This window comes from Manis javanica, chromosome 4 (assembly GCF_040802235.1).
Source record: "Manis javanica isolate MJ-LG chromosome 4, MJ_LKY, whole genome shotgun sequence".
Taxonomy (NCBI): domain Eukaryota; kingdom Metazoa; phylum Chordata; class Mammalia; order Pholidota; family Manidae; genus Manis; species Manis javanica.
The window spans coordinates 127438072-127449348 of NC_133159.1; the positions used below are offsets into that span (position 1 = coordinate 127438072).

General features: G+C 40.9%; 1 protein-coding gene across 1 annotated transcript in view; it reads right to left on the minus strand.

The window, feature by feature from the left end:
* LOC108392971 (serine/threonine-protein kinase TAO1-like) overlaps window positions 1–11277 on the minus strand; it is a 121319-nt gene that overhangs the window by 107348 nt on the left and 2694 nt on the right. The window contains 1 exon segment of the mRNA XM_073234831.1: window positions 4677–4787. The gene's annotated coding sequence lies outside the window, so the exon portion shown is untranslated.

Consider the following 11277-nt stretch of genomic DNA (forward strand, 5'->3'; position numbering starts at 1 on the left):
ACCCTTCTGGTGCTGAAGAAATGTTTGATATTGTGCAAGGGAGAACCCCTTGCCCCCAACACACACACACACACATGCACACATACACACACTTTGGAAATGGGTCTGGAAACCCTAAAAGACTGTCCATTTCACAGCCCTTGAGAAGATTTCCCAGGGATTTTTCTACATATTATTTGAGAATGCTTTTAACTAGTATGCATTTTCTTATTGATCAAATTTTCCTGGAATGTCTACAGGACTTGCACATTTTGGACAGTCCTGGACCAAACTGTGTCCCCACAGAAGTTCACATGTTGAGTTCTAACCCCTAGTACCTCAAAATGTAACAATATCTGGAGACAGATTCTTTAAAGATGAAATTAAATAAAAATGAAGTCATTAGGGTGGGCCATAATCCAGTATGACTGGTATTGTTTTAAGAGGGAATTTGGACACAGACACCCAGAGGAACAGCCATGTGAAGGCACAGATGGCAGACGGCTGTATATACGCCAATGACAGAGGCCTAGAACAGATCCTTCTGTCATTACCCTCAGAGGGAACCAACCTGCCAATGACACCTTAATCCTGGACTCCAGAAATGTGCGAAAAGGCATTTGTGTTGGTTAAGCCACCCAGTCTGTGGTACTTTGTTATAGCAGCCCTAGGAGACTCATACACATGGGTGTATGTAGACACATTCCTGTTAGGGTGGGTACAGTGGGTCTAAAGCAATCCTAGCCCAATAAGGCTTTCACAGACAATTCACCTTGCAGGCTACCTACCATTCTCTTCCCTCCTTTTACCTGCACTTATTTTCTTTGTCATGATGAATGCTGCCACGTTGGTTTCTTACACTTGGCCAAACTCCAGGCCAGGCTCCATGCCACCGGGAATGGGCCATCACTGTCTGTTACACCGTTTAGTTTCTTCACATCACTCCACAGGAATTATTTCTCCTCTACTGCACTTACATATTTTAAACAGAACCCGTCTGGAAACTTATTCTAAACTATTCTAGACTTTTGCTCCTTAACAAAAAAATCGTAACAATATACTTGTCCCTTGGTTTCATCTTGAGAACACATGAATAAGCCTGGTTGGTTAGATCGTATTTTAAACCCTCAGGACTGCGGTTATCACTGCCTCAGCTTCTCTTCACTCTGGTCTCTCTGTCCCCATGTCACCCCAACCGTTCACCAGTGACAGCTTTTGGCTCACTGTGTGGATCAGCCTCGACCACAGGAGGAGCATGAGGCAATCCCAGCAGGACTTCAGCGGCCTCAGTAGGCCTCCATCTGAAGCACCTCTGCCATTAACCTACCAGATGCCCTAAAGTCCTCTCGTCAGTTAACTTCCTTTGGGCACAAGGAGCTCCAGTTAAAAGAGCTCCAGAAGCTGTCACTGCTCAGCCGTGGATTCCAATGCTAGAATCATCGAGCCTGTTTCCTAATAAGCAGGAAACTGAAACTGGGTACTAAGGAAAAGGGACATGGAACAAGATGAGGGAGGGGAAACTGGGAGGAAAGGCGACCAGGCAGAGAATATAGAACAAGACTGGTCAGTCAGGGGGGCCAGCTCCCTCTTAAACACTCAGGGTGTGGGACAGGAGGGACAGATCCTCAGGAAACAAAGGAGGTGGCAATGAGCTCCTGCCTAGCCTGTGATGGTTCAACCCTCCAGGAATAACATCTTCTATTTGTAAAGGTTTTAGAGTTCACAAAGCTCTTCACATATGCATCACGTCATCTAGTCCTAACAACACTGAAAATGAGGCAGAACACATATCTGCATTTTAACGTCAATGATTTTGAAGTCCATATAACCAGGAAGTAACAGAGCTGAGTTTTGCCAATGGGTTTCAGCCCTGAACAAGTTCACTATGGATTCAGTGAGACCGAGGAATAACAATGGAACGTTCTTGGGGTAAAAGGGTTTATTACCTGCTTTTTTCTCCCAGCAACAGGCTGAGCACTAGAATCACATCTGTACCCAACAGTCTATAGATCTGTAATCCTCCTTCATCTCTGCCTCTGCCCAGAGCACTGGGCAGAGCTCTTTATATAGTAACTCAGTCAATAATAGCTTATTGCCTAAAGGTTTGGAAGTGGTAGCCTAGCAGTAGGCCAGTTATATTATCAAGTAGTTTAAGTTCAGGTGAGGATTCTGGTCATAGGAAGTTCCATTTTCCCCACACCTCCTAACCCCTGGTCCACCTCCTTTTACAGTGCACTAGTTAAGAGTTCACATCTGAAGACACACAGACCTAGATGAAATCCAACTTTGAGATTTATTAGATTTAGAATCTTGTGCAAGTTACTTGACCCCTCTGAACCTGTTTCTCTTCTGTAAAAGGTAATGTTATAAAGATCTTCTGAGCAGGTGCACATGTGGGGAAGTTCCTATGGCCAGGATCCTCACTGAACTTAAACCACCTGATGTGTAACTGGCCTGGTGCTAGGCTACCGCTTCCACACCTTTAGGCAATAAGCTATTATTCCACTATGCAGAGAGCTTGGCCCAATGCTCTGGGCAGAGGCAAAGATGCTAGTGCCCCACCTACTGCTGGGAGAACAGGCCGGGTAATAAACCGTTTCATGTTTGCTGTCATTTTCTTTGGTCATATTGAATCCATAACAAACTTGCCCGGGACTGAAACCCATTGGCAAGATAGCATATAAGGATCTTAGCACATGCCTGGGACACAGAAAACACAACAGGCATCAGCTTTTAGCTTCATCACTAATATGCCATGGCAGAAAGCTATGGGCCAACTTCTGCCACCTGTTAGAATCATCTGAGGTGTTTCCCCTATATTACTGCTACTCACGCTTCATGCCAGACTATTAATTCAGACCCTGCAAGTATATGGTCCAGACAGTTGTATGTCTTTTCTTTCTCTCTCCCTTCTTTTTTATTTTATATAAGCCTCTTGGATGATTCTGATTACAAAGTGTCACAGTGAAGAAGGAATGACATGAGGCAGTATTTCTCAAACTGTACGGTGCATTGACATCACCTAAGGACCTTGTTAAAATGCAGACTGGGATTCAGTACGTCTGGAGTGGGGTCTGAGATTCCTAAATTTTAACATTTTAATTCCTGAGCATTTCTAGCAAGCTCCCAGGTGACGCTGACACGGCTCATGTAGACTCACTTTAAATAGCAAGGATACGGAGATTAGCACAGGAGAGAGAGGGGTGACCAAAAAAGAGAGGGATGACAAGCAAGACAAAAAAAAACAAACAATAAAAACCGCAGAGACCTAACATATGCTGGCCCCTTTGACATCATCAATGACCCAGTGAAGAGCAATAAGCAGAGCCTGACAAGTAGACCTATCACGTGGTAACGATTACTATTCATCATGATGACGACCTCCACCACTACCTAGAAGTGTTTCAATGTTTCCTCTCCCTCCCACCACTGCCTCTCTAGTGGATCCCTGCTTCCCCTCCTGACTCTGCCTTTCTTTAATTTCTGGACTAAAAAAGCCTTTCCTTCAACGTGAAGGCCCTTCCGGACAGATGGCACTTACTTTTCACCATGGATCCCTTTCTTGGCTGTTCTGTTTCACCAGCCCTGGATCATGGCCTTCATCCACTCCACCCTGAGTCTATCAGACTGCAGGCCACCAGGGAACTGAGGGTCCCACAACGAGGGGCCCAGCGTAGGCTTCACCTTCGTCTACAAACTGACTACTCCCTCACTGCCTCCTTGGTTTTGTTTCTCCAGAGACACGACCTAAGATTTCATGTGTTTTCTTGTATTTCCTTATTTCTTTCCGAAAACCTAGATCACACAATCCCGAGAAGCCTGTGACCAAAAGAAAACTCATCATCCTCTTTTACCTAGGGCAGTGGGGTGCAACGCCGGCTGCCTATGAGAATCACCTGGGACCCCATGCTGCCCACCTCCACTCTCTCATTTGAGGTGGGGCCTGGTAATGTGTATCAAAGGTCAAAAACCATTGCCCTTGGGAAGCCAGATTATTTCTAAGTAGGAACTAAGCAGAAACAAGCTGCCTCTCCACAATGAAAGCATCATGCCTGGTGGGGAAGAGAGAGGCAAGTTTCTATCCTACATTCATTTCCTTCTTTGACGGCTCCCACAATGAAGGTAAGGGAGTTCTGGAAGCAGCAGGGAGGTCAATTCTAACGATGTAACAATTTATGGTTCATTAATCTCAACCTTGCAAAGCTGGCCCAGGTAGGGTGCAGCTGTCAACTCGGTGGGGCGTGAATCACTCACCGGCCAAGAGCAGGGAGGGAAATCCAACTGCCACTCCTACACCTCAGCGAACCACGGACTACAATTTCACTAGCACACGTTTTTTCAACATGCCAGTTAAAAAAAAATTTTTTTCCCACAGATTGAGTACATGACTTCAGGAGCTTAAAAGGCAACTAACAAAGCCGAAAGCTGAACCAAAGAATGCAAAAGAAACCTTCTGACTTCGTCTGTATTCTACCTAAATATTCTTCCCCGAAAAGGGGATTCAGCTGTACAGACCTGGTTTACTAAATCTAGAAAATTAAAGAAAACTCAATTGAATAGGAAATGACAGACAACACTATACATGAACAGAATATATTCTACAAATTAAAGAAATTCAGCCATTGCAGGGAACAGCTGTGATCTCTGCAAACAAATCTTCACCCACGACAAAATCCCTGTAAGTGAAAACATCGTACCTGATGAGATCTGGTTCTGCACCCTCATTCTTAAAGGATGCCAGAAGTAGTCTCTCTCGAGTTACAAGATCATCCAATAGGTTCTGTCTTCGGTCTCCTTCAAGCTGTGTTCTGCAGGCATCTTGTTAAGGTCCAAAGGTGGGCAAATTGCCTCCTTTTACCTATATCATTAAGTGAGCTCTCCACGTCAGTTGCAAGTTACAGACTCTAACCTACACAGTCCAAAAAAGATCTGAACTGTTCTCCTGCTCTGACCTTCAACTTCATTTATCCTTCATGTAAAAGACCTTCACAGAATCACTACAGGGGGACTTATAGACACTGACATAAATCCATCACACAATCCATTCTTTGAGAAATATCCTAGGTAGATACTATTTTCCTGCCAGTGACCAAAACTGAAATGATTAGTCTTGTCAATAGGGCACTCTGACTGGTGTTAGGGTTTAAGGGTGTTTTCATGGATATTAGTACCCTAAGAGTCCCTGTAAAAAAAAAGAAGAAAAGGTTCACTATACTGCCTTCTTTCTTCCATGGTAATGCCTATTAACAATACAACGCACCTGAAATCTATTTTGTAAAGTGCTACTTTCTGCAACAGATTCGCACTAAACATTGTTACCATCAGTTCATTATTTAAATACATGGTATGGTATTGATCTCAAAGAAATAATCATATTTTAATGTATTATTCTAAGCATATTAAACTAGGAGTCCAAAGCCTATTAGTCCTATTTTGACCATTTTCTATGATCATCAACGAGTTATTTCACCTTTTTCAATGTTTCCTTGCATGTAATGTCAGATAATCTCTAACACCTTTTACAGCACAGTCCGTAATTTAGGGTTACAAAAAAAACAAGAACCAAATCCAATGTTTTACACACTGGCTTTCTCAAAGCAAACTATATAACTTCTTCTAGGCTGAGAGTGTATGTGTGTGTGTGTTTAAAAAGCAAAATAAAGGAAATGTTGATGGAGAAAATTTCTGCCATAAAGAGAACAATTGGAGAAAGCTAACAGTTTTGAAAGGACAGATTTGACACAAGAAATAAGCCATCTCAACACAATGGGTTTTATCTGGCTTTTCCTTTTTTAGTAATTGGCTTTTGTTTTATTAGAGCTGAAATTCTAGTAGGTCAGAGTTATCCTGGCCACACTTACCAAGTTCTGGTAATAGTAAAACATTAGTGAGGCTGCTGCTTTAGATTTATAGATACTCTTCTTTTTAAAAGCAGACATCAAACACTGCATTCAGGCACAGAAATTTCTGAGAAATTGGTAGAACTGAGTAATAGTATCACATTCCCTGGCAGGCAGGGGAAGGGGTAGGCATACGGGTCATGGGAACTACAATCAGGGAATCTACTTTTGTTGCTAATTTTGAGTACAAAGAGTACTCAATTTTGAGTATAAAATTGTAAATAAACCCATAAAAATTTTCCCCAGTAGCAGACACTAGCTAGTAAAATCATAAATCTCCAAATCAGGGAAGATAAGCAGTGGTAGTGGCTTAAAATATTAAAAAATAAATAATAAATGAATTCTCACATTCCAGAATGCCATGCTTTCCTGAATAAAATTACTACCATTGCTTTTCCTTTTCCTACTTGGCTACAGTCAGTAAGAACTCATCTTGGGAAGCATGAAGTAGCAACTATCACTAAGAAACAGCCGCTTAAGTACCTCCTCTGTATTAATAAGAGGCCAAATGTTAGCCCTTCAATCAATGCAACATTAAGAATAAATATCAATGCATTTCAAATCAGTGGTAAACTGTCAATAACGCAGGAGGCTTTTCTTCTAAAACTCCTCAGGGGAAAAAAAGCAGCTATGACATGAATGTTACAGGACAAAATAGAAATTTTAAATTGTGTAAACAACTCCATAGGACAGGCTCTGGCAACCTGTGGTTTTGAGTATCCTATCACCCAACCAAGACATAAACTGAGCTGTTAATCCATTATTACAGTTAAGCACAGATTTAACTGGTTCAGGGATTTAAACATTAAAAAGTCAAATTACAAAAGTATCATTAGAAGACATAGAAGAACTTTTTAATAATCTTGGAGTACGAAGTCTTTCTAGTTAAGACTGAAAACATAAAGGCCAAGAAGGAAAAGATAAACCTGACTTAATAAAAGATTTTAAACATATGCAAAATAAATCACAAGGGACTAATATTGGCAAATTTAACAAAAGCAAAAGATACAGCAGAGCACAGAAAAAAGAAACACTAATAATCAAATGGGAAAACACTCAGTTTTACGTTAATACAAGCAATGCAAACTGAAACCTATCACTCCCACTGTCAGCTTAGGAAAGCATGATGAGCAAGTTTGGAAAGGGCAGAGGAACCCTTCTCGCTGGGACTGTAAACAGGTTCAACAGTTGCCAGACCACCTTCTAAACACCTAACAAAATTTTTAAAGTCATCCTTTTAATAGGAATTCCTTCTACGGATCTGTTCACACATCAACACAAAGACGTAGGGACAAGGATGGTCACTGCAGCATTATTTAAAATAGCCAAATATTAGACATACCCTAAGTCCATCTAATAAAGAACTAACACATCTACACAATGGAATGTTTTGCAGCCTAAAAAGAAAAAAGAGTAAGAACACCTTTTATGTACTGATGATAATGATTACTAACATTTCTGAGCACTACTAAACGCTTACGTGAATTATTTGACAAGGAACCATCTCCAAAATACAGGGTTAAACCAAAAAAAATAAAATGGCAGCAAAGAGCTAAACAGTGAGTAGTATGCTACCATTGCATCAAAAAAATCAGATAGACATATCTATGTTTGTATACACACAACATTTCTGGAAGGACACAAACAACAGCCTTTAAGGAGGGGGAACTAGGGACTCGGGGTGTAAGACTTACTTGTAATCAAATGTTGTTTTGTCTATCATATGCTAATTAATAAAAACATGACTTTCAGAACTGTATGGATAGCCCTTTATAGTCACAAATATTTCTATTTACATGTGTATATATACATATATATATATATATATGTTCATGCCTAGGAAAGTCTGTGATGACAGGTACCAACCATCGATATTGTTAACTATGAAGAAAGAGATGGAATAGGATGGGGATGATGAAGAGAGGAGTCACCATAAGAAGTAACAATACGAAGTGTACATAGATTCAGCACTTTTTATGATAAAAACAATAATGACAAATTTCAAAATTTAGCAGACACTATGGACTTAAACTAGTAAAGAATGGACTAACAATTAAACAACATCAATTTTAAGAGCAGTAAAACTTGGTGGTTATGTTTTATAGATTAGTAACTGAAGAACAGAATCATAGACAGTTAATGATACAAGAGGTCTTGGAGATCTGCTAATCCAATTCTCTTGTTCTCCTGACCAGGAAATTAAAGCCTACTGTGGCTAAGTCACCTGGATGACTAATGACAAGGCTGGGCTAGAGCCTGGCTCTTTCTGCTCTAGGTCAGGGCCTTTCCACCACATCGTGCTGGGCTTGACCACCATTCCAGAGGCTTCTCCACTCTGAGGCTCCCAGTACTGCCCACTTAACTTTGCCACTTCTTAGCACCTTGTTCAAAAACAGTAACAACACTAGGAATACTAATTCAGAATATTCCCACAGACTCGCTATAAATCTGGGAAAACTGGAAAGTAACACTTTACCTCTGTTTGATTTTTATTTTACTCTACTAAGAGAACACAGCATAAGGAGATGGATTTGGGGGTGGGGGAGGAGAATAGATGAATGGTCCTTCTGCATAGCACACTTACTACACAGGGGTTGTTAACAAGAGGCCAAAGAATCAGTTAAGCAATGATCATACTGCACGTTCACGGTAGTTGTAGGCAGTGAGGACAGGACAGCAAAGGACAAGTAGAAAAAAGGACGTGTAACTGAGTGAAAAAGTTGGCATCTCTGTCTTCATATTGTTATTTATCTCTTTTGCTGCCTTAACCTTTGGACTGAAAGGGAAAAAAAGGAAATGGGCTTCTACTCAGCCCCGCAGCCCTGCGCATAGGCTCGCTGATCATCCAAAGGAATTTTGCTTACAGTTTGAGATTTCTGGAAATAGCTCCTTACCTGAAGCTTGCCTCCTCCAGGAGATAGGGAAATGTGTATTAATATAATAAGTGTCTTGTCAAAGAGTTTTAGCGACATTACAACCACACATAGGTCATTGAGAGTCAACTAAACAAGGTCACGGAGTTTCTCAGCTCTTCTTGGACCCTCGCTGGTGCCCAGATGTCTGCAGCCATCAGTCACCCCCTAACCTGCTCTCTCTCCTGATTCCTCTTTCCCAAGAATTAAAGAAGCTTGCAATCAACCCTGAGTTAAGATTGGGTTTTAAGACATTAGTCTGTCATCTAGGCCTGCTGGCTTTCTAAATAAAATCACTTTCCTTGCCACAACACCTGTCTCTTGACTTAATGGCATGTTGTGCAGTGAATGGCATGATGTTGGATAGGTAACAGGCACAAGGTCAGTGGCCAGTGCTGGGCCTCCTTTTGCACCAACTTGGGGGATCACCAAGGAAGAAGTTCAGAAAACAGAGAAATAAGGAAAGAGGAAGCTCTAACTACGACAGTACTTTGCCACTGGCTAGGCTGATTTTACATGTAAGAACAGCCAATTTAGGTGCAGTAACATTGTAACCAAAATCGGATGATTTTTTATATCAATACCCATTCAAGGTGCTTAGGCCCAGCTTCTCTGCAGTAGCCAGAAAAGCACTCTGAACGTAAGAGGAAGTGGAGTGATGATGCTACTGAACCCATAGGATTTCCCACCCCAACCCCAGGTGCTGGATTTTTCACCAAGTCTTACTTGGGAATGAATTGCTCTGGAGAAAGAAGACGTTTGCAGATGATTACTTTTGGGTGCCCTCAGAGGAGAACTGCAAGGAGACAGTTTCAGGTCTTTGGAGCCAGAAGACTTTTCTGGCCCAAATGGCATTATATCTTTTTCTTCTTTTTAAGTTAACAAACTCTACTGAAGATTCTATTATGTACCAGGCCAGCTCCTTACCTTCCTCAAAGCACTGATCACATTCTGCAAGGATTATTTTAGTACTATCATTATCTGTGTGCTTTGATATAACCTCCTTACATGGCTATAAACTCCATAAGGAAACACTGCTTGCAAATTCTCAATGGTAACTATGACTTTTACAATCACAATAAAATAATAAAAGCAGCTAATCCTCAAGGAGGGCTTACTAGATGCAAAGTACCTTCAATGCATATAATTTAATACTCATAACAATCCTAAAAGCCAGGTGTACTTTTATTATCCTCAGTCATAGATGTGAAAAACGAAGCACAAAGACGTTAAGTAATTTGTCCAAGGTTACATAGTTAGTGTAGTGTTGAAACCTACCTTTAATTTAACATCTGCCATTTTAGGGGTGCAGTCCTGTGAGGTTGCTTTAAATACATTTTCTCCAACTTTCACAACAACCTTACAAGTATGATCATTCCTACACTACAGATAATTAAATTAAGATCCAGAAAGGCTAAAGTACACTGTGGCCTTGAGGAAGTGGCAGCGCTAGTCTTAGATTTCAGTTCTGTCTGGTTCCAAAGCCAGTGTTGTACACACAGTCTAAACCCAGACTTATGGATTTCATGGACCACAGATATTTCCAAAAATTAGGAGAGGTGGGAGACCTACATAAAGTTACTGATTATACATGTTGCCATGTATGGATATTCAAAGAACCCACAACAGACAAAACTGGCATCTACTTTTACTATCATGGTAAAAAGGCAAAGAGATTTTAACAGCAAAAATCAGAAAGAATATGACAGACTATCAATCAGAAAATTCCTACTGACATAAACACTCTCTTGTCTGTATTTTTCCCACAATACCAGGCCCCAGTGAAAGCTGTCACAGACAGGGAAGTGTTTAAGAGTCACTTTACCTGTGCTGGAGCCATGAGGGGCTATCCCTGAAATCTATTCAGTTAGCCTCTCCACACCTGCTTCCATTCAGGCTTGTTATCAGGCTTGGTATCCCTGCATTTCTCCACCCACCTGCCTTTTATCCCCCAACATATAAAGTGGGGGAAAGTTACTTATAGATCTTTAAAAATTATTCTGTAGGAATTCTCCCGAGACCCCAAAATACCTTTTTATACTGAACCCTTTTGTAAAGAGATATTTTATTCTCTTTAAAGTAGTAAAGATGCTGCCCTTGAAAACCTACCAAAAGACAAGCTTTCTGTAAGGCCGACTCTAAGAATAATTTTAGTACGACCTGAAATTTCACAGGGAGCCCCTGTAGTGCACACCTTTTCGTCAGCTGGGGAGGCAATTATAATTCCTATCTCCAAGAAGCACTGTGAATAGAAGTCAATGTTTCTCAGCAATTTTAAACACAGACTGCAGGACTTTGGTTGATGAATTGCAAACGAAACCTATTCAAAAGCACAGACCTTTAATTTCACATTTATTCTTGCCAGGAGAAAAATACTTTTTCTGGAAAGAGCAATAACATCTTATGTCTAAACTCCATGAATTTAATTGTTTGGAAGGTATTTCTATAGAACTTATCTTTTGGCAAGCCCTAGTGTTCTTTGGAAA